The 22115-nt window shown below is 45.1% G+C and overlaps 1 protein-coding gene across 7 annotated transcripts in view; it reads right to left on the bottom strand.

Annotated features, from left to right (window-relative positions):
- Positions 1-22115, bottom strand: part of LOC138259714 (leucine-rich repeat and fibronectin type III domain-containing protein 1-like protein) — a 3031897-nt gene that overhangs the window by 87059 nt on the left and 2922723 nt on the right. The window lies entirely within an intron of this gene.

The raw sequence follows: 22115 nt of genomic DNA, 5'->3' as shown, positions 1-22115 counted from the left end.
CTTCACCATGGTAACTCCGAATATGGCCATGTAACATGTCTATGATCATGGAATTGCCCCCTCTATGCCATCCTGGCATTGTTGGTACAATTCCATGATCCCAGTGGTCTGTAGCACAGACCCTGGTACTGCCAGACTGCCCTTCCTGGGGTTTCTCTGCAGCTGCTGCTGCTGCCAACCCCTCAGACAGGCAGCTGCCCTCCTGGGGTCCAGCCAGGCCTGGCCCAGGATGGCAGAACAAAGAACTTCCTCTGAGAGAGGGTGTGACACCCTCTCCCTTTGGAAAATGGTGTGAAGGCAGGGGAGGAGTAGCCTCCCCCAGCCTCTGGAAATGCTTTGTTGGGCACAGATGTGCCCAATTCTGCATAAGCCAGTCTACACCGGTTCAGGGACCCCTTAGCCCCTGCTCTGGCGCGAAACTGGACAAAGGAAAGGGGAGTGACCACTCCCCTGACCTGCACCTCCCCTGGGAGGTGTCCAGAGCTCCTCCAGTGTGCTCCAGACCTCTGCCATCTTGGAAACAGAGGTGCTGCTGGCACACTGGACTGCTCTGAGTGGCCAGTGCCACCAGGTGACGTCAGAGACTCCTGCTGATAGGCTCCTTCAGGTGTTAGTAGCCTATCCTCTCTCCTAGGTAGCCAAACCCTCTTTTCTGGCTATTTAGGGTCTCTGTCTCTGGGGAAACTTTAGATAACGAATGCATGAGCTCAGCCGAGTTCCTCTGCATCTCCCTCTTCACCTTCTGATAAGGAATCGACCGCTGACCGCGCTGGAAGCCTGCAAACCTGCAACATAGTAGCAAAGACGACTACTGCAACTCTGTAACGCTGATCCTGCCGCCTTCTCGACTGTTTTCCTGCTTGTGCATGCTGTGGGGGTAGTCTGCCTCCTCTCTGCACCAGAAGCTCCGAAGAAATCTCCCGTGGGTCGACGGAATCTTCCCCCTGCAACCGCAGGCACCAAAAAGCTGCATCTCCGGTCCCTTGGGTCTCCTCTCAGCACGACGAGCGAGGTCCCTCGAATCCAGCGACACCGTCCAAGTGACCCCCACAGTCCAGTGACTCTTCAGCCCAAGTTTGGTGGAGGTAAGTCCTTGCCTCACCTCGCTGGGCTGCATTGCTGGGAACCGCGACTTTGCAAGCTTCTCCGGCCCCTGTGCACTTCCGGCGGAAATCCTGTGTGCACAGCCAAGCCTGGGTCCACGGCACTCTAACCTGCATTGCACGACTTTCTAAGTTGGTCTCCGGCGACGTGGGACTCCTTTGTGCAACTTCGGCGAGCACCGTTTCACGCATCCTCGTAGTGCCTGTTTCTGGCACTTCTCCGGGTGCTACCTGCTTCAGTGAGGGCTCTTTGTCTTGCCCGACGTCCCTTCTCTCTGCAGGTTCAATTTGCGACCTCCTGGTCCCTCCTGGGCCCCAGCAGCGTCCAAAAACGCCAAACGCACGATTTGCGTGTAGCAAGGCTTGTTGGCGTCCATCCGGCGGGAAAACACTTCTGCACGACTCTCCAAGGCGTGGGGGATCCATCCTCCAAAGGGGAAGTCTCTAGCCCTTGTCGTTCCTGCAGTATTCACAGTTCTTCAGCCTAGTAAGAGCTTCTTTGCACCAACCGCTGGCATTTCTTGGGCATCTGCCCATCTCCGAGCTGCTTGTGACTTTTGGACTTGGTCCCCTTGTTCCACAGGTACCTTCAGACAGGAATCCATCGTTGTTGCATTGCTGATTTGTGTTTTCCTTGCATTCTCCCTCTAACACGACTATTTTGTCCTTAGGGGAACTTTAGTGCACTTTGCACTCACTTTTCAGGGTCTTGGGGAGGGTTATTTTTCTAACTCTCACTATTTTCTAATAGTCCCAGCGACCCTCTACAAGGTCACATAGGTTTGGGGTCCATTCGTGGTTCGCATTCCACTTTTGGAGTATATGGTTTGTGTTGCCCCTATCCCTATGTTTCCCCATTGCATCCTATTGTAACTATACATTGTTTGCACTGTTTTCTAAGACTATACTGCATATTTTTGCTATTGTGTATATATATCTTGTGTATATTTCCTATCCTCTCACTGAGGGTACACTCTAAGATACTTTGGCATATTGTCATAAAAATAAAGTACCTTTATTTTTAGTATAACTGTGTATTGTGTTTTCTTATGATATTGTGCATATGACACTAAGTGGTACTGTAGTAGCTTCACACGTCTCCTAGTTCAGCCTAAGCTGCTCTGCTAAGCTACCATTATCTATCAGCCTAAGCTGCTAGACACCCTATACACTAATAAGGGATAACTGGGCCTGGTGCAAGGTGCAAGTACCCCTTGGTACTCACTACAAGCCAGTCCAGCCTCCTACATTGGTTGTGCAGTGGTGGGATAAGTGCTTGAGACTACTTACCACTCTTGTCATTGTACTTTTCATAAGAGAAAAATATACAAAACAAGGTCAGTGTATATACACATAGCCAAAAAGTTTTGCATTTCCTCTTTTCACTCTTTTCTAAGTGCTGAAAAGTACTTCTAAACTTTCAAAAAGTTCTTAAAAGTTTAAAAAGTTTTTTTCTGTCTTTCCAAAAAGTTCTGAAAACTTTTTTCTCTTTGTCTATCACTTTAACTCTCTCTAAAAAATGTCTGGCACAGGCCAAAAAGTTGAACTGTCCAAACTTGCATATGATCACCTTAGCTGGAAAGGAGCAAGGAGTCTCTGCATAGAGAGAGGTTTGAGTGTAGGGAAGAATCCTTCCTTAGAACTGTTAATTAATATGCTTAGAGTACAGGATAAGGCCATAAGTGCCCAATCTGTAGAAAAAGTAGCTAATGGTTCTCAATCTGATCCAGGGACTCCCCCAGGAAAAGGTTCAGGAAAGAAACTTCTCAGCCTGCCCATTACTAGACAGTCTAGCATAGTTGGTACAGAGGTTGAATCACATCATACTGATGATGTGCTCTCACATTATACTGGTAGCCAAGCTGTTAGGGTGCCCTCTGTAAGGGACAGGTCTCCTTCTGTTCATTCCCATCACACCTCTGTATCTAGAAATGTCCCTCCCACCCACCCTGATGACAGATTGTTGGAAAGGGAGCTCAATAGATTGAGAGTGGAGCAAACCAGACTGAAGCTCAAGAAGCAACAGCTGGATTTGGATAGACAGTCTTTAGAAATAGAGAGGGAAAGACAGAAAATGGGTTTAGATACCCATGGTGGCAGCAGCAGTATTCCCCATAGTCATCCTGCAAAAGAGCATGATTCCAGGAATCTGCATAAGATAGTTCCCCCTTACAAGGAGGGGGATGACATTAACAAGTGGTTTGCTGCACTTGAGAGGGCCTGTGCTGTACAGGATGTCCCTCAAAGGCAGTGGGCTGCTATCCTATGGCTATCATTTACTGGAAAAGGTAGGGATAGGCTCCTTACTGTAAAAGAAAATGATGCTAACAATTTCCAAGTTCTTAAGAATGCACTCCTGGATGGTTATGGCTTAACCACTGAACAGTACAGGATCAAGTTCAGAGATACCAAAAAGGAGTCTTCACAAGACTGGGTTGATTTCATTGACCAGGCAGTGAAGGCCTTGGAGGGGTGGTTACATGGCAGTAAAGTTACTGATTATGACAGCCTGTATAACTTAATCCTGAGAGAGCATATTCTTAATAATTGTGTGTCTGATTTGTTGCACCAGTACCTGGTAGACTCTGATCTGACCTCTCCCCAAGAATTGGGAAAGAAGGCAGACAAATGGGTCAGAACAAGGGTGAACAGAAAAGTTCATACAGGGGGTGACAAAGATGGCAATAAGAAGAAAGATGGTGAAAAATCTCAAGATAAGCATGGGGATAAGGGTAAAACCAAAGATCCCACTTCAAATCTTAAACACTCTTCAGAGGGTGGGGATAAAACAAATTCTTCCTCTTCTTCCCAACCTGCACACATTAAAAAGCCTTGGTGCTTTGTGTGTAAGAACAGAGGCCATAGGCCAGGGGATAAGTCCTGTCCAGGTAAACCCCCTGAGCCTACCACCACTAATACATCAAGCTCTAGTGCCCCTAGCAGTAGTGGTACTAGTGGTGGGACTGCTGGCAACAGTCAAGCAAAGGGTGTAGTTGGGTTCACTTATGGGTCCATAGTGGAAACTGATGTAATCAGTCCCAAGACAGTTTCTGTCACACCTAGTGGCACTGGCCTTGCCACACTGGCTGCTTGTCCCCTTACAATGGATAAGTACAGGCAGACAGTTTCAATAAATGGTGTTGAGGCCTTGGCCTACAGGGACACAGGTGCCAGTTTCACTTTGGTGACTGAAAACCTAGTGCCTCCTGAACAACACATCATTGGACAACAGTATAAGATTATTGATGTCCATAACTCCACTAAGTTTCTTCCCTTAGCTATAATTCAGTTTAGTTGGGGTGGAGTTACTGGCCCTAAGCAGGTGGTGGTATCACCTAGCTTACCTGTAGACTGTCTCTTAGGTAATGACCTAGAGGCCTCAGGTTGGGCTGATGTAGAGTTTTATGCCCATGCAGCCATGCTGGGCATCCCTGAGGAATTGTTCCCTCTCATTTCAAGTGAAATGAAAAAGCAAAGGAGAGAAGGCCTGAAAACTCAGGATCCCTCTCCATCAACAGGTAAAAAGGGTATCACAGTATCCCCTAACCACCCTACCATTCAGGATACTATTCCTGTGGTGGGAGAAACCTCTCCTGGGGTGGCACCTGTTCCAAGGGAATCATCAGCTGGCAAAGCTGGACTCCCTGAGGTGGAAGTACCTCTCTGTGGGATAACTAACATTGGTGACAAAAAGAACACCATTTTAGTTAACATGGAGCATCCCTCCAACCCTCCCAGAGAAACTTTAGTGCAGAAACCCTGTACTGCCTCACAACACTTAGGACAGCATCCCTGCCCTAGTGTGGAGCTCATAGGACAGCATCCCTGCCCTGCTCCAGCTCAAGAGAAACAGCATCCCTGTTCTCTCTTCCAGCCAAATGGACAAAGTTTTTGCCCAGCCATGGCTTTTCTGAGACAGCATCCCTGTCTGGCATTTCCATCACTACAAATAGGTTCAGTGGACAATTCCCACTGCTCTAAACTAAAACTTACTGATAGAAACTCTGAAAATACATCTTCACATTGTTGCTTAGCTAAAAAACTTCAAACAGGGTGGTTTACATCCCCACAGGGAAGTAACCATATAGTGGATGATAAAGGGAGTAACCAGTCTATTGCAGAGCTACTCTCTACTTATCACCACTTAGACAATAAAGTCTCAACTGGCCAAGGTTAGCCTTATTGTCCTTCGTTTGGGGGGGGGTTGTGTGAGAAGGTAGCCTCTTTCTAGCCTTGTTACCCCCACTTTTGGCCTGTTTGTGAGTGTATGTCAGGGTGTTTGTCACTGTTTTCACTGTCTCACTGGGATCCTGATAGCCAGGCCTCAGTGCTCATAGTGAAAACACCATGTTTTCAGTATGGTTGTTATGTGTCACTGGGATCCTGCTAGTCAGGACCCCAGTGCTCATAGGTTTGTGGCCTATATGTATGTGTCACTGGGACCCTGTCACACAGGGCCCCAGTGCTCATAGGTGTGCATGTATATGTTCCCTGTGTGGTGCCTAACTGTCTCACTGAGGCTCTGCTAACCAGAACCTCAGTGGTTATGCTCTCTCATTACTTTCAAATTGTCACTAACAGGCTAGTGACCAATTTTACCAATTTACATTGGCTTACTGGAACACCCTTATAATTCCCTAGTATATGGTACTGAGGTACCCAGGATATTGGGGTTCCAGGAGATCCCTATGGGCTGCAGCATTTCTTTTGCCACCCATAGGGAGCTCTGACAATTCTTACACAGGCCTGCCACTGCAGCCTGAGTGAAATAACGTCCACGCTATTTCACAGCCATTTTACACTGCACTTAAGTAACTTATAAGTCACCTATATGTCTAACCTTTACCTGGTAAAGGTTAGGTGCAAAGTTACTTAGTGTGAGGGCACCCTGGCACTAGCCAAGGTGCCCCCACATTGTTCAGAGCCAATTCACTGAACTTTGTGAGTGCGGGGACACCATTACACGCGTGCACTACATATAGGTCACTACCTATATGTAGCTTCACCATGGTAACTCCGAATATGGCCATGTAACATGTCTATGATCATGGAATTGCCCCCTCTATGCCATCCTGGCATTGTTGGTACAATTCCATGATCCCAGTGGTCTGTAGCACAGACCCTGGTACTGCCAGACTGCCCTTCCTGGGGTTTCTCTGCAGCTGCTGCTGCTGCCAACCCCTCAGACAGGCAGCTGCCCTCCTGGGGTCCAGCCAGGCCTGGCCCAGGATGGCAGAACAAAGAACTTCCTCTGAGAGAGGGTGTGACACCCTCTCCCTTTGGAAAATGGTGTGAAGGCAGGGGAGGAGTAGCCTCCCCCAGCCTCTGGAAATGCTTTGTTGGGCACAGATGTGCCCAATTCTGCATAAGCCAGTCTACACCGGTTCAGGGACCCCTTAGCCCCTGCTCTGGCGCGAAACTGGACAAAGGAAAGGGGAGTGACCACTCCCCTGACCTGCACCTCCCCTGGGAGGTGTCCAGAGCTCCTCCAGTGTGCTCCAGACCTCTGCCATCTTGGAAACAGAGGTGCTGCTGGCACACTGGACTGCTCTGAGTGGCCAGTGCCACCAGGTGACGTCAGAGACTCCTGCTGATAGGCTCCTTCAGGTGTTAGTAGCCTATCCTCTCTCCTAGGTAGCCAAACCCTCTTTTCTGGCTATTTAGGGTCTCTGTCTCTGGGGAAACTTTAGATAACGAATGCATGAGCTCAGCCGAGTTCCTCTGCATCTCCCTCTTCACCTTCTGATAAGGAATCGACCGCTGACCGCGCTGGAAGCCTGCAAACCTGCAACATAGTAGCAAAGACGACTACTGCAACTCTGTAACGCTGATCCTGCCGCCTTCTCGACTGTTTTCCTGCTTGTGCATGCTGTGGGGGTAGTCTGCCTCCTCTCTGCACCAGAAGCTCCGAAGAAATCTCCCGTGGGTCGACGGAATCTTCCCCCTGCAACCGCAGGCACCAAAAAGCTGCATCTCCGGTCCCTTGGGTCTCCTCTCAGCACGACGAGCGAGGTCCCTCGAATCCAGCGACACCGTCCAAGTGACCCCCACAGTCCAGTGACTCTTCAGCCCAAGTTTGGTGGAGGTAAGTCCTTGCCTCACCTCGCTGGGCTGCATTGCTGGGAACCGCGACTTTGCAAGCTTCTCCGGCCCCTGTGCACTTCCGGCGGAAATCCTGTGTGCACAGCCAAGCCTGGGTCCACGGCACTCTAACCTGCATTGCACGACTTTCTAAGTTGGTCTCCGGCGACGTGGGACTCCTTTGTGCAACTTCGGCGAGCACCGTTTCACGCATCCTCGTAGTGCCTGTTTCTGGCACTTCTCCGGGTGCTACCTGCTTCAGTGAGGGCTCTTTGTCTTGCCCGACGTCCCTTCTCTCTGCAGGTCCAATTTGCGACCTCCTGGTCCCTCCTGGGCCCCAGCAGCGTCCAAAAACGCCAAACGCACGATTTGCGTGTAGCAAGGCTTGTTGGCGTCCATCCGGCGGGAAAACACTTCTGCACGACTCTCCAAGGCGTGGGGGATCCATCCTCCAAAGGGGAAGTCTCTAGCCCTTGTCGTTCCTGCAGTATTCACAGTTCTTCAGCCTAGTAAGAGCTTCTTTGCACCAACCGCTGGCATTTCTTGGGCATCTGCCCATCTCCGAGCTGCTTGTGACTTTTGGACTTGGTCCCCTTGTTCCACAGGTACCTTCAGACAGGAATCCATCGTTGTTGCATTGCTGATTTGTGTTTTCCTTGCATTCTCCCTCTAACACGACTATTTTGTCCTTAGGGGAACTTTAGTGCACTTTGCACTCACTTTTCAGGGTCTTGGGGAGGGTTATTTTTCTAACTCTCACTATTTTCTAATAGTCCCAGCGACCCTCTACAAGGTCACATAGGTTTGGGGTCCATTCGTGGTTCGCATTCCACTTTTGGAGTATATGGTTTGTGTTGCCCCTATCCCTATGTTTCCCCATTGCATCCTATTGTAACTATACATTGTTTGCACTGTTTTCTAAGACTATACTGCATATTTTTGCTATTGTGTATATATATCTTGTGTATATTTCCTATCCTCTCACTGAGGGTACACTCTAAGATACTTTGGCATATTGTCATAAAAATAAAGTACCTTTATTTTTAGTATAACTGTGTATTGTGTTTTCTTATGATATTGTGCATATGACACTAAGTGGTACTGTAGTAGCTTCACACGTCTCCTAGTTCAGCCTAAGCTGCTCTGCTAAGCTACCATTATCTATCAGCCTAAGCTGCTAGACACCCTATACACTAATAAGGGATAACTGGGCCTGGTGCAAGGTGCAAGTACCCCTTGGTACTCACTACAAGCCAGTCCAGCCTCCTACATCATGTCAAAAAATATGCAGCAATTTGTCAAAAGACATAGCTTGACATCTGACCTCTGCTTTTGAAACACACAAAATGTGACGAGGTACCCACCAAAAATCGACTTGAGACTTGAGACAAACCCGTGAGTCGTGACCTATAGTTTGTGAATCACTGCTCCAATGGGCAGATATAGGAAACTATTTACCAGTCACAAACCCCGAGACTCTCTAAATCACAGGGTTTTTACATATACTAAACCAATTTTGTGAATCAGTAACAGGTTATCGAGTTGCAAAATGGATTTAGAAATGATTTCCGAATTGCATTTTGGAAGAGGAGTATTTGGGGCATCTCTTTCAAATTCCAATTCAGAATATTATGTAACACTGGTTTGCAATCATAATTTCAGTTGCAAACCATTGGTAGGTCACTGTCTCCTCAAAGGGGTTGTAACCCATTTGCAATGGCTAGGTGGGGCCGTGTGGTAATGTTCTAGACCAGTTGTTCTCAACCTTTTGAGTTCTGTTGACCTCCAATTTATTACTACTGGAACCAAAGGACCCCCAATGAATCGTTATTGGAATAAGGGGACCCCACCACTGAGCCATTCGTGGAAGCCGGGGACCTCGGTCTAAACACTGTCGATGATCTGAACCACAAAACAATACAGAAAAAAAATTCATTTTCAGCCTCCAATTTCGAATTCCTTGACATTTACAGTATTTTTTCAAATTTTCTATTGTATATTTAGCCACTTAATTTTTATATACTTTATTAATCTGTTAATGTTATTTAATTTTCAAAGTAGTCGTGAAGCCCCTGAGGAGGCTTTGCGGACCACCTGGGGTCGCGGACCACAGGTTGGGAACCACTGTTCTAGACAAAGAAAAAACGAATTGTTTTGAGAGTTATAATAAAATGGTTGAATGAAGGCAGACCTTTCATTCTGAAGTCTTAGCCCCATGACAAGGAAAGCCAATGTCTGTATATTTAGGTTGGGGACTCTACAGGGAGTACACCCCTTGAGAGTCAGCAGACCATAATTGCCCATCATTCGATAAAGAATTATTGCCACACTTTAGACTAGGTAGGGCTGCGCGTTTCAGAGCTTTAACTATTGGAGAAAATGCTTTGTAAAGATTTGTTGTTAAAAGTATATTGTGTCCTCTTGCTGTGAATAACCACAGGGAGCAACACAAGTCTGCCCCCCATCCAGAGATATTATGTTTAGTTTACCTTGTGTTTCATTATTGTACTGTGGTTTTGCTTTTCTATGAAAAATCACGACTATAAATAATAAAATCCATTAAAAAACAGGTAGAATGAGTTGACTGCCCTTGAAATTGGACCTCCGAGAGGGTGACATCATTTGTTGTGAAATTTTGCAAAATATGATTTTGTGAAGAAAATCTTGCTGCTATCTTTCATGAAAATGTAAAGAGGGAAGTTACTTCACATCCACATTTCACACAAGGTACCGACAGATGATATGTTCGAGGAGCACATGCCCCTGCCATGGTTTTACGGTTCCTGCTACGCATGTTCTGCTCAAACCCAAGGTAAAAACCATGAACATTTTCATAGTCATAATTCTCAAAAGAATTCACGAACGTACAAAAAATTCTCCTTGGCCAACTAGGACTGTATGATTGAGGAATATGTTAAAAAGCATATTATTTTAGCTGCATCAGTTTATCTTTGCAACAATACAAATTATCATTTTGCAAACCCGTTAAAGACTGTGAAAAAAATAATGTATTAAGTTCGTATCTGTCAAAAATGAGAATACACGGGCTCGTTTGTCTTCTAAGCAGCCACATCCATAAATAGTTAAATCCAGGACGCGCCTCCAGCTGGGTTCAGTAACTGTCCTACGACCTTCACCCTTTGTTAGCAGCGCAGTGCCAGAGAAACACAGGGAAACGTATTCCTTTTTGTAGACCAGAGCGAGCTTTGAAGGTCAGGTATTCAACGAGGACAAGCGGGAAACAAATGCTTGCTAGTAATCAACGTGCATCAAGATCAGCTTGTCCCCACGGAAAAGCCTGAAATGTAGAAAAAACTGAACAACAAACCTGTACCTGGCATGTAGACGCACAGGTCATGGATAAAACTCATTCATTACCAAAAATCGAAGGGTTGATGTCATTGTGTGTTGTGCTTTTGTGCTTTGTGTGTGTATGTCTACTGGAATGTGTGCAAAATGCCGGCATTGTTGCGAACTGAGGTAACGATTGATGGTTTGAATCACAAGCACGTCGAAAGATAGTTCGCCTGAATGTCACAATCTTATCTGCTAATGGTTGATAAAGAACAAACTGCCATTCAAATTCTTAAGTACAGTTCATGGAGAATCAATGGGAAATCTTAGATTATTAATCAAACTCACTGCTGGCAACTGGAGTAAGCAAATAAGGAGGTGTTTAACGAGTAACCGGTTTTCTCCGTAGGGAGATAACGAAGGTTAAATTTACGACAACGGGCCGTATCTACCGTGCGATAACAAGGGTATAAATTGTTTCCCCAAAAATGGGAAATAACCCCCACTTGTAGGGCTATCGGTTTCAGTCCTGCATAGTTACCCTTTTCTGTGGGAAACAAGGGCCCAACTTAACAAATATTTACCACCTGTTTTAGCAGGTGGTAAATGCTGCACGGACTTTTTATCTTGGCTGTGTATAAGTGGAAGAGGGATGATGTGGCTGGAAGGAAGGTATTCTTTTTAGGTCAAACTTACCACACACAGCAGCTGTATGGTTTGCTAACAACATCTTGGGGACATTCGGAAATATTCCCTAGGAATACGTTGCAGCCATTGCTTAGCATTGGCTTTCTATTTGCTGTCTCTATTTGTTTTAGGCTGTTCAGCATAAGGTTGTCCCTTCCGTTGCCCAAACCCTGTTTATTGTATTCATCCACTAGTACTGGACGTATGTAAGCAGGCCTTTAAATCTTGTTATGTTCTTGTCACCTTTGCTTTGCATTGAAAGACAGAGGTCAAATGTCAGGCTCTGTCTTCCAGGAAGCTTGGCGTTTACTTTTCTTTCACTGACATTAATGTGAACGGATCTATGTGACAATCATGCCGACTACTGGAGAAGTGCCTATGGTGTGTGAGAAAGACTGTACAATGCTATTTGTTTTGGCACACAACAGCATTGTCTGAACTATTTATATACATGTCTGTAAATGAACTCTGCAGATATTTCAGAATACATCAGATTTGAAAAAGCACAAATAAAGCCGATTTTTTGGTAATTCTGAAGTGTACTGGATACAAATATTTTAATAGATCAAGGCAAATCAATACACTAGGCGATGACATTCCCACACATTATTGTTTGTGCGCTGTATCAGTAAAACTGCATGTCTGTGCAAATTCAATGGTCATTTCAATTGAAGATGTGTTGTTAGTAATGGCAGTATGGTACCATACCATACATACTTCCCTTTACTTCCCTTTACCCCACTCCACACACCTGCAGCCTACTCTGCACCACTCCACACTATAACACTCCCCTATACGTCACTCCACAGTGCCTCACTTCACTTTACTTGGCACCACTCCACTCTATGCTACTTCACTCTGTGCTCTATCCCACTGTACTCTATGCCAATGCACTCTACCCCACACTACTCTACTATGCATCACTGCATTCTTCACCACTGCACTCTACATCACTCCACTGTGCACCACTCCACTGTGCAACATGGCACTATGTGCCACTGCACTCTACGCTATATACTCTAGTCTGTACAACTCCACTTTGTCAGTGCACTCTATGCCAATCCACTCTACGTCACTCCAATCTACTCTACACGCTATGCCACTCTACACTACACCACTGTACTCTTCTATGCACAACTCCACTCTTCTCTGGAACAATCTACTCTATGTCACTGCTCTCAGCGCAACTCCACTCAGTGCCAATCCACTCTGGGCCTCTTCACTCTGGGCCACTCTACTTGGCAACCCTTCATTCTTCCCCACTCCATTCTACTCTGTGCCACTCCACTCTACATGCATCTCTGCACTCTATGCCATTGTGTTCTACACCACTTTACTCAAAATCAGTGCACTCTAAGACAATCTACTCAGCACCAGTGCACTCTGCACCACTCTACTCTGCAACACATTTACACCACTGGCCTGTACCTCACTGCACTTTATGCTACTCTATTATGCTCTGCACCAGTATACACTATGCCACTCTACTCAACACCACTCTATGCAGCTGCACTCCACGCCAATGCACTTTTTGCCACTCTACTGTACACCACTGCACTCTACAACAGTCAACTCTACAACAATACACTCTCTGCCACTGAATTCTACGTCACTCTACTGTATGTCACTACACTCTTTGCCACTCCACTATACTCTGCACCACTCTCCTATACGGCACTCTATGCCAATGCACACTATGCCTCTACACTCTATGCCACTACACTCTACCATGCACCACTCCACTCTGCTCTGCACCACTCCATTCTAACCACTCTACTCTGCAACACTGCACTCTCTGCCACTGAACTCTATGCCACTCCTGTCTGCACCACTGCACTCTACTCTGCACCACTGTACCCCATTCCACTTCGCTCTATGCCAGTGTACTCTATGCCACTCTACTTTGCATTGCTCTATTCTATGCCACTGCAGTCTAGACCAGTCCACTCCAAGGCACTCTAATCTATGCTGCAGCACTGCACTCTATGATACTGCACTCTACAACACTGCACTCAGTGCCACTGCACACTATGTCACTGAACTCTACTCTGAAACAATCTACTCTATACCACTGTACTCTACGCCACTCTTTTCCACTCTGCTCCATTCCACTCTCTGTCACTCCACTATACACCACTGCAACCTACCCTGCACCGCTCCACACCACTCTATTCTATGCCACTACACTCCAGACCACTGCACTCACTGCCAATGCACTCTACACCAGTTTACTCAAAACCAATACACTCTATGCCACTGCACTCTACATCACACTAGTCTGCAGCACTGCTTTGTATGCCACTATACTCTACTCTGCAGCACTCCATTGCAGTCTACGCCACTCTATTCTACACCATTACACTCAATGTCATTTTACTCTGCACCACTCTATGCCAATGCACTCTACGCCAGTGCAGTCTGTCATGCTACACTACATCACTGCACTCTACAGCACTCTGCTACATTGTACTGTTCACCACTGAACTCCACCCCAATCTACTATGCACCACTGCACTCCATGCCACTGCACTCTACTCTACTCTATGCCACTCTACTGCACTCTATGCAAATGTACTCTACACCATTACACTCTACGTCACTACATTCTATGTCACTCTAATATACTCTGCACCACTGCTGTCTCTGACAATGCACTCTATGCCACTTCACTCTACACCTCTCTACTCTGCAGCACTCATCTCTACATCAGTGCACTCTACTATGCTTCCTTACACTTTTCACCACTGCACTCTACACCATTGCAGTCTAGGCTACTCCACTCTACTCTGCACCACTCCACCCTATTCCACTTCTCTCTGTGGCACTCTACTCTTCAACACTGCACTCTACGTCACTGTACTCTATGCCACTAGTCTATATCACTCAACTGTCCCCTGAAGCACTCCACTGCCCCCTGCAGCACCCCACTCTACACCACTTCACTCTACTCATAAACAATCTACTCTACACCCATGCACTCTACACCACTGTTCTCCACTCTGCACCACACAATTTTATGCCACTGTACTTTGTGCCACTCAACTCCGTACCTCTCTACTCTAGGCCAGTGAAATCTACACCACTGCACTCTGCAGCACTCCATGCCAGTCTAATCTTTTTTCACCACTGCACTGTAGACCACAGTTCTAAGCCACTGTACTCTACGCCACTCTGATCTACACCTCTGCACTCTACCCTGCACCACTCCACTCTTTGCCACTTAACTCTAATCTGAACAATCTACTCTATGCCACTGCACTCCAAGCCACTGCAATCTACTCTGCACCACTTTACTCCACTGCATTCTATGGAACTCCACTCTATGTCACTGCACTCTACGCTGATGCACTGTCCATCACTTTACCCAAAACAAATGCACTCTACACCACTGCACTCTATGCCAAGCTACTCTGCAACACTGTACTTTATCCACTTCACTCTAGGCTACTCTACTCCATTCTCACAACACTCCTCTGTATGATATTCCTCCCTATAACACCCTACTCAACTCTATGTCACTCGAAAACACTACTCCACTCTACAAACTCTACGCAACTCCCACTATGCCACTCCATGCCACTTTACTCCACTCTGTTCTACAACACACTATTCCACTCTACTCCACTCCGCTACTCCACTACATGCCACTCCACTCTATGACACCCTATGCCACTCCACTCTGTGCCACTCAACTCTACAAGAGTCTGCTCCACTCTATGCCATTCCCCTCTCCTACACTACTGCAATCTATGCCATTTTACTCTACAACACTCTGCTGGACTCCGTGCAACAGCCTCTATGCCACTCCACTCTGCTCTACACCACTCCATGGCATTCTATGACACTCCACTCAATGCCACTCTACTCCTCTGACACTACTCCACTTTATACCACTCAAGTCTACTTCACTGTATACCCTTCCACTCCACGGCACTCTGCTCCCTCCACAACACTTTATATCCCTTCACATCACATCACCTCACCCCACATCACTTCACTCCACTTCATGCCACTCAACTCTACACCACTCTATGGCACTCCATGACACTCCACAATACTTCCCTTTACCCCACTAACCTGTAGCCTTGCTGAACAGCAGCCATACTGGTGTACAACATGGCTAAAACATATTGGCAAAGCCAATAGCTCTCACATAGGCGATACCTGTTGGCTTTGGCAATGTTTGTTTTATTTTAGCTCTGATGAGCCTCTTCTGCTCCCCCCCATGCTAAAATATGGGGGTGGTTGGAGTTTGGGCAAAATCTCTGCAGTTATTGCAGCTCCTGCAGATGGTCCTGGTCCAACGTTTCTTGCGTTAGAGGGCCAGAGAATTATGGGCCTGGAGACACATGAAAACTTACAGTTGCTGGGAGTGGTACCTCTGATGCGAATACTGCTATTTAGAGCCCATAATGGGCTCATAAATGGCAAAAAAGAAAACACTCTGGGTCTTATTTACAAGTGACTTGCGCCGCCGGTGCATCACTTTTTGTAACAGACTGGCAGCGCAGGCGTGTGTGACTTTTTGTGGCCTTGTAGTTATGGAGTAAGGCAACTTAGCGCAAGCTGCTGCATTTCCTTACTTTGCATCAAAAAGGCATTCCATTGGTGTTGCGGTGGGTGTTCCCACACAACACCAATGGATTTTGATGCATTCCCAGATTTACAAGATTTCTTAAACCTGGGAATGTGTCAAAAGGCCTACTCTTCCCCACTGTAGGTGTAAGGGAGGTGCAAGGAGGAGAAATACCCTATTTCTCCTTGTTTTTCCCCTTTCTATGTGTGCTGCAGTCTGAAGCACACATAAGAGGAAATGGCTTCCAATGAATGTTTTTGTGCAGGAAGGTGTACCTTCCTGCACAAAAACAATCATTCCTACAATGCAGACACCCTTGCACCATGATGCAAGAGTGCCTCCATTGGCACATTGCAGCCAATTGCGTGCCAGCACAGAGAGAAAGGACAGGAATGTGCCGTATCTCATAGATATGGCACATTCCTGGCCTTTTCATTTGACGTAGGGCAGTACAGCAAAAATCCTTGCGGTGCTGCCCTGTGCCAAAACCTTGTTAAATGAGGCCCTGTATCTGTCCCCAAAATAGCCTCCTTATGGCCTCTGCATGGTAGTATGGTAGCAGAGTATTGTTCCACATAATAATTTGATCCTAAATATAGTCTAAAAAATATCGGCCCATTGGAAACAAGAATAGAAAATCTATACCCAATGGGCCATAATTTATGCAAAGGATGTTTAGGACTCAGTATTTAAGCCAGACAATATCCATACACTATGTACTGACAAACATGCTTTGTGGCACATTATTCTGTACAGGTATTTCTATCTGGCGGTGTTTTTAAATGTTTATATGGGAGTAGCAAGATTTACTATTGTTTTGTGTGCACTTGTGTGACGCAAAGCGTTGCTATGAGGCACAAGTTAAGGCACTGATCAACTTTGGCACGCAAAAGGATCCTTGCATCAATATTACGTCTTGCAGCACACAACCCTTAAATATTCATGCACCGAGGGCGTACCGTGCGTTAACAGAGTAAACAACCGTGAGAGCCCATGCAAAGCCATGTCAACTGGACTCACGCAACACAGTGCCGCCAAGCTTGGTATGGTATATTAACCAAATTGAGAACAGACAAAAAAAGGCAAAAGGAAATTACGTTATATTTCCATGTGCATGGTATGTGATTTTTGCAACAATTACACGTATGATGTGATGCACGTTTGGACGATCACCTTTCGGCTCGGGCCTTTAACGCATGAGCGTTCCTTTAATAGCTGGTAGAGCCAGCTTCGGCGGGTTCTAAGGCTATATTAGAACATTGGAATGTTGGGAGCTCCATTGCAGACAATGGAGTGCTCCGGGCTTTTACTAGCCGGTAAAAGCCCAGAGCCATCATTCCATTTTAATCCCCCGGGCTTCTTGAGGAATTTGTTTTATTTAGTAGAACAGTCTGCCCCCGAGTGGCAGAATGTTCTAATAGCCTTAGAACCCGCCATAGCGGGCTCTACCGGCCATTAAAGGCCCTCTCCTTTGTTAAAGGCCCTCTCCTAGAGCTTGCTACAGTGGGTTCTAAGGCTATATTACAAACCCCATTGACATGAGGCATAAACAAAATGAGGATGTTATGGCCTGGAAGCCTACAGCTCATTCGGTAGACTATCTGTGTTTCTCTATTGGTATCTCCTGTCCTTCCCCTTTAATGTTATGAGAAATGTCTGGTAGAACAGAGTAGCATCTGTCGCTATTGGAGTTTGTTTCTGAAATAACAAAGAACTGATGACTGATGTACCCTGGGAGATTTTTCCCAGGGATGGGGGTGGTCGTTATTGTTTTTTTCTGTCCCTCCAGAAAGAAAAAGAAACATAGCATTGTCTGCTGTGAATAGAGCAAGTTGTGTGATGACTAAACCCCAATGGACATCATTCTGTTGGACTGTCGAAGTAAGCTTTCAGCTGATAGAGTCAATGGGGGTCCTCTTATAGAAAGCGTATGGTCTGCCAATCTATGAAGGGAGTGGGCAGACAGTGTACTTGATTGCTTTTACGACACTCCACCATGTCTGCCAAACTCTAAATCCGCCCCTTGATCTTATTGTGCTCTACTGAAATCTTGACTCTACTCTTGCGGGTGTCAGTATCAGTAATGTGATTCAAAATATCATTAGTACGTGATTGAATAATCAAAGCCAGATCAAATAAAAACCAATATCATTTTGAATTAAATGTCTCTTAAAAAGGTGCATGCAATCTGGATTGTAAAATGCAGTGCACATAATTGTAGAAAATAACACAATATAATTTGATTGTTACTGGGAAAATTATTGCAGTTATAGAATTTAAAACTAGTACCCAGCTTTGCCTTCAAAGATTCATTTTTATATGTACAATATTGAGAATAGTGTTTTTTATTATTTGTTACGAGTACATTTCAACACACATAGGGGCATATTTATAATGCCCTAGCGCCAACTTGCGCCACATTAACGTAATTATTTTTGACGTTAATGGAGCGCCAGGCATAATGTATGCACAGGGGGCGTTTCCCCGTTAGGAGACCTGGAAAAATGGTGCAAGAAAATCCCTGGGATTTCCTTGCACCATTTTTTATGGCGCTTTTAACGCCTGCTCAAGAGCAGACGTTAAAAGGAGGCTTTCATTCTTTAGAATGAGCTCTATGTACTCTGCAGGAGTAGCGCCAATATTTTGGCGCTACTCCTGCAGAGTACATCAATAGCGTCATGAGAAATGACGCTATTGCCCCTATCCTGTGCCATGGTTACCATATTTTAAATACAGCGCACACATGGTGGCAGTAGGGGGGTGCTAACGGACTCAGGGAAAGAGTGCAGCACCACTTTCCATAAATATGTCCCATAATTTACAAAATAATTATGTTGAAAGGTATGTTCCATTGCAAATCTGAATTAGCAAACAGGTAGAGTAACGTAAATGTGCACTGTATCGTCATTTTAATGTAATAAGAGCATAACATTTAATAATGGGAGATTGACGGCAGTAATGTAAATGATAATTCAATATTTTATATCACCAAAATCCTTGTTTCTTCTGTGGCTCAGGATATCCAATTTATAAACTCATAATCAGAGATAATTATGAAACAGTATAACAGAATCAATTAAAATGAATATGTGGTGGGACTAAAATGTGATTAATCCAGTGATTCAGTTTTTTTTACTCAAACACTTTAATCCTGTGCTCTATTTGCCAACAAATGTGAATCATCACTCTGCCCTAAGGTAACTATAACTCGTGCCCATGCCATGCAAAGTATTTTCATCAAAAATGTTACTGCTAATATTACATTCATATTATCAATGATGTTATCAAAGATGCCATGAGTGCCGTTATTTGTGGGGTAATTAGCTGTGCCTGGCCAAGTTGTGAGTTATAGTTACCTGAGGGCACGAGGTATAGTTTCAGTGAATTTCTATGTTTTTTTAAAGTATAGTAATTTTCACTACTATACGTTAATCCAACCACCGCCACGCACAGCCATGTGCATCGGTGGTCAGGCCCTGCAGCCAACTCCCTATAAGCACCCAACCTTGCACCGTGCACAGCCTCCCTGTGTGTAGGAGGGGTTGCCCACAAGGCCTGACCTGCAGTCAGTCCCTGTGGCCAACCCCAAACCCCTAACCACCCAAACCTACTCTGCACACAGCCTTTTGGCAGTGCGCAGTGGGAGTTGGTCGCAGCCTATCTCTCTGGGTGTGAGAATAGGTGTAAAAGGGTGTATCTGGGGGTGAGAGTGGCTGTGAGAGTCTCTGTCTGGGTGTGAGAGTGCGTGGATCAGTGTCTTAGTGGGTGTGTCAGTGTCATCACAGGTCTGTGAGTGGCTGCATAAGGGTGTCAGTGGGTCTGTGAGTCGGTGCGTGAGGGTCTGAGTGGGGCTGTGAATGGGTGCACAAGGATGTGAGTGTGTGTGTGAGTGGGAGAAAGAGTATAAAAAATAAAGAGAGAGAGAGAGAGAGAGAGAGAGAGTGAGTGAGAGGGAGATAGAGAAATGTTTAGGCTTTGATGGATAATATACTTAGAATGAGATATTTCTGCATAAATTGAAAAGAAAAATGTATTTGTTAATTAAAAACAGTAAGGTCACCTTTCAGTATGAGCTTTAAACATTTGTAGTTGAAAAAAAGGATGTAAATTACCAGGGATACACCTGGACTTAAATCCTCAACGCTCAATGTGAAGATCTGTGACCTTCACACTTGAGCTATTCTATTTGTAATATATTTTTAAGCTATCTGGGACCGTGGGGGGAGCCTCAAGGCCTCCCCCAGGGCCCTGACCATTTTTTAAATGTATTTTATTATATGCCTTTTATGGCCTCTCTGGGACAGCGGGGGAAGCCTCAAGGCCTCCCCTGCAGTCCTATTAATCCAGAAAGCCGCTCCGCGGTCGCTGGAGCAGTGCTTTCATTTCTGTTCCCTACATGCATATCTGCGTGCAGTGAACAGACATGAAAACTCTGCTTTCTGACAGCGAGACCTGTTTGGCAGGTCCTGCTGTCAAAAACCGAAGTGTTTGCTGTGAATTGACTGCAGTTGTCAAAGCTGCAGCCAAGCCACAGCAAACAGCTATGCCCCGGGGTGGGCACCCCGGTACATACCAGGAGCCAGCCCTGGGGGTTGGTGGTCCCAAGGGGTATCAGTGGCTTCCTGACGGGTGCCTTGCGGGCCCAGCCTAATGACATGATAGCCTGGGGGCGGAGGCGGTCCTCGGGGCTACAGGGTCCGAAACTAACCCCCTTCGCTTTTTTTACTCATTGCCCCTGGGAAGTGGCGGTCCCTGGAGCATTTCATGAAGATTTGTCAACAGGTGCCAAAGTAAAAAAAGTAAAAAAACACTTTTTTAATAGAAACTAGGTCCTAACTACTGACTGCCACTAGGTAATATATATATATATATATATATATATATATATATATATATATATATATATATATATATATATAAATATATATATATATATAACTTTTCCGGCAATGTCGAGACACACGAAGCGTGGTTGCCTGTGTGGGGCACTGGCAGCCCAGTTATACATAAGAACCAGACCTTATAAAAAGGACAAGCACAGAGGCCAGTGTGCAGGGTGTATGGTGCACAAAATGGGGTTTATTAACAAAGCTTCACCAATGCATTTCGGCCGTAGCCTTGATCATGGTTGGTGTTTGCAGTTAAGGCAACAATATTTAAATGTGTAAACAACAAAACAGTGAGAAAGAACTTCCGATGGAAGCATAAACATGGAAAAATACAATCCAAGCCCACCCAAATGTTACAAAACTGGGAAAACCTGAGATAACAACATTTGATCAGTTGCTCATAAATATTTCACAGCCATTTCTGCAAAACAATTTTTTAAGAATACAAAAAATGTAATATAATTCGTACATTTTCTGGTGTGCGTAAAATCTTATTAATACCCCAATGAGCATGACAGTGCACTTGCCCAAGTATGAAATAGACAATTACTGTACAACACAATGTGAATACACTGTAATTGTGAGGTATTGTATATGCCAAATGCACATAAAGACATAAGCGCCGTCTTGAAATGTGTCCATTACAAATACCATTACTGTCCAATTTACTGTTAAAATACACTTAAATTGCATGTAAAGACATGAGCGCCGTCTTGAAATGTGTCCATTACAAATACCATTACTTTCCAAAATACACATACATCGCAACAGTGAAACTCATACAAATGCACATGAAAAATGTGTCATTTTAAATTATGTCCATAGCACCAAAACTCATTCTAAAAAGTACCCCCATTAGGATGGTTGATTTGGGGCACCATTGTGACCAAATGCAATATAACTGCATACCCTGCAACAATGTCCATGCCCAGGTGAAAAAAAAACAAATATGTGAAATATCAACATAAACACTATGTTGACTTAAAAAAGCTCAGTTTACTCGTGAGGGTCAAGTAATTCCTCAGAATAATCTGTTACCCTGCTCTGGTATAAGGTGCTTAATAAGTTATAAAGAAGAATGACTTACTAACAGCAGGCTCCATGTACTATACTGTTATATCTTGCCCATGTGGGCATTTCAAGGGCATTACCATACTGTGTACATTGTTAAAGGATATCAAACCATATTGACACTGTTAGCTCTGAGCAATATATAAGCCAATAAACCAAGGTCTCAGATGAGTCCTATTACCGATCATGCTGAGTGCCTAATTACACTATGCTTCCTGATGGTTCAAGAGGAGCTGATACTTGAATGTAAACGCAGAACAAACATATTAAGTTTAAAACCTCAACTTTCTACAATAAACCAAAAATATATTTTACAGCCTTCAAAGAAGAAACTCTGACTACCTAAAAAGTTGAAAAACTCACACACACACACACACACACACACATATCCCAAAAGGCAACTTTATATTGCAC

This window comes from Pleurodeles waltl, chromosome 9, assembly GCF_031143425.1.
Source record: "Pleurodeles waltl isolate 20211129_DDA chromosome 9, aPleWal1.hap1.20221129, whole genome shotgun sequence".
Lineage (NCBI taxonomy): Eukaryota > Metazoa > Chordata > Amphibia > Caudata > Salamandridae > Pleurodeles > Pleurodeles waltl.
This window is presented reverse-complemented; position numbering and strand designations above follow the sequence as displayed.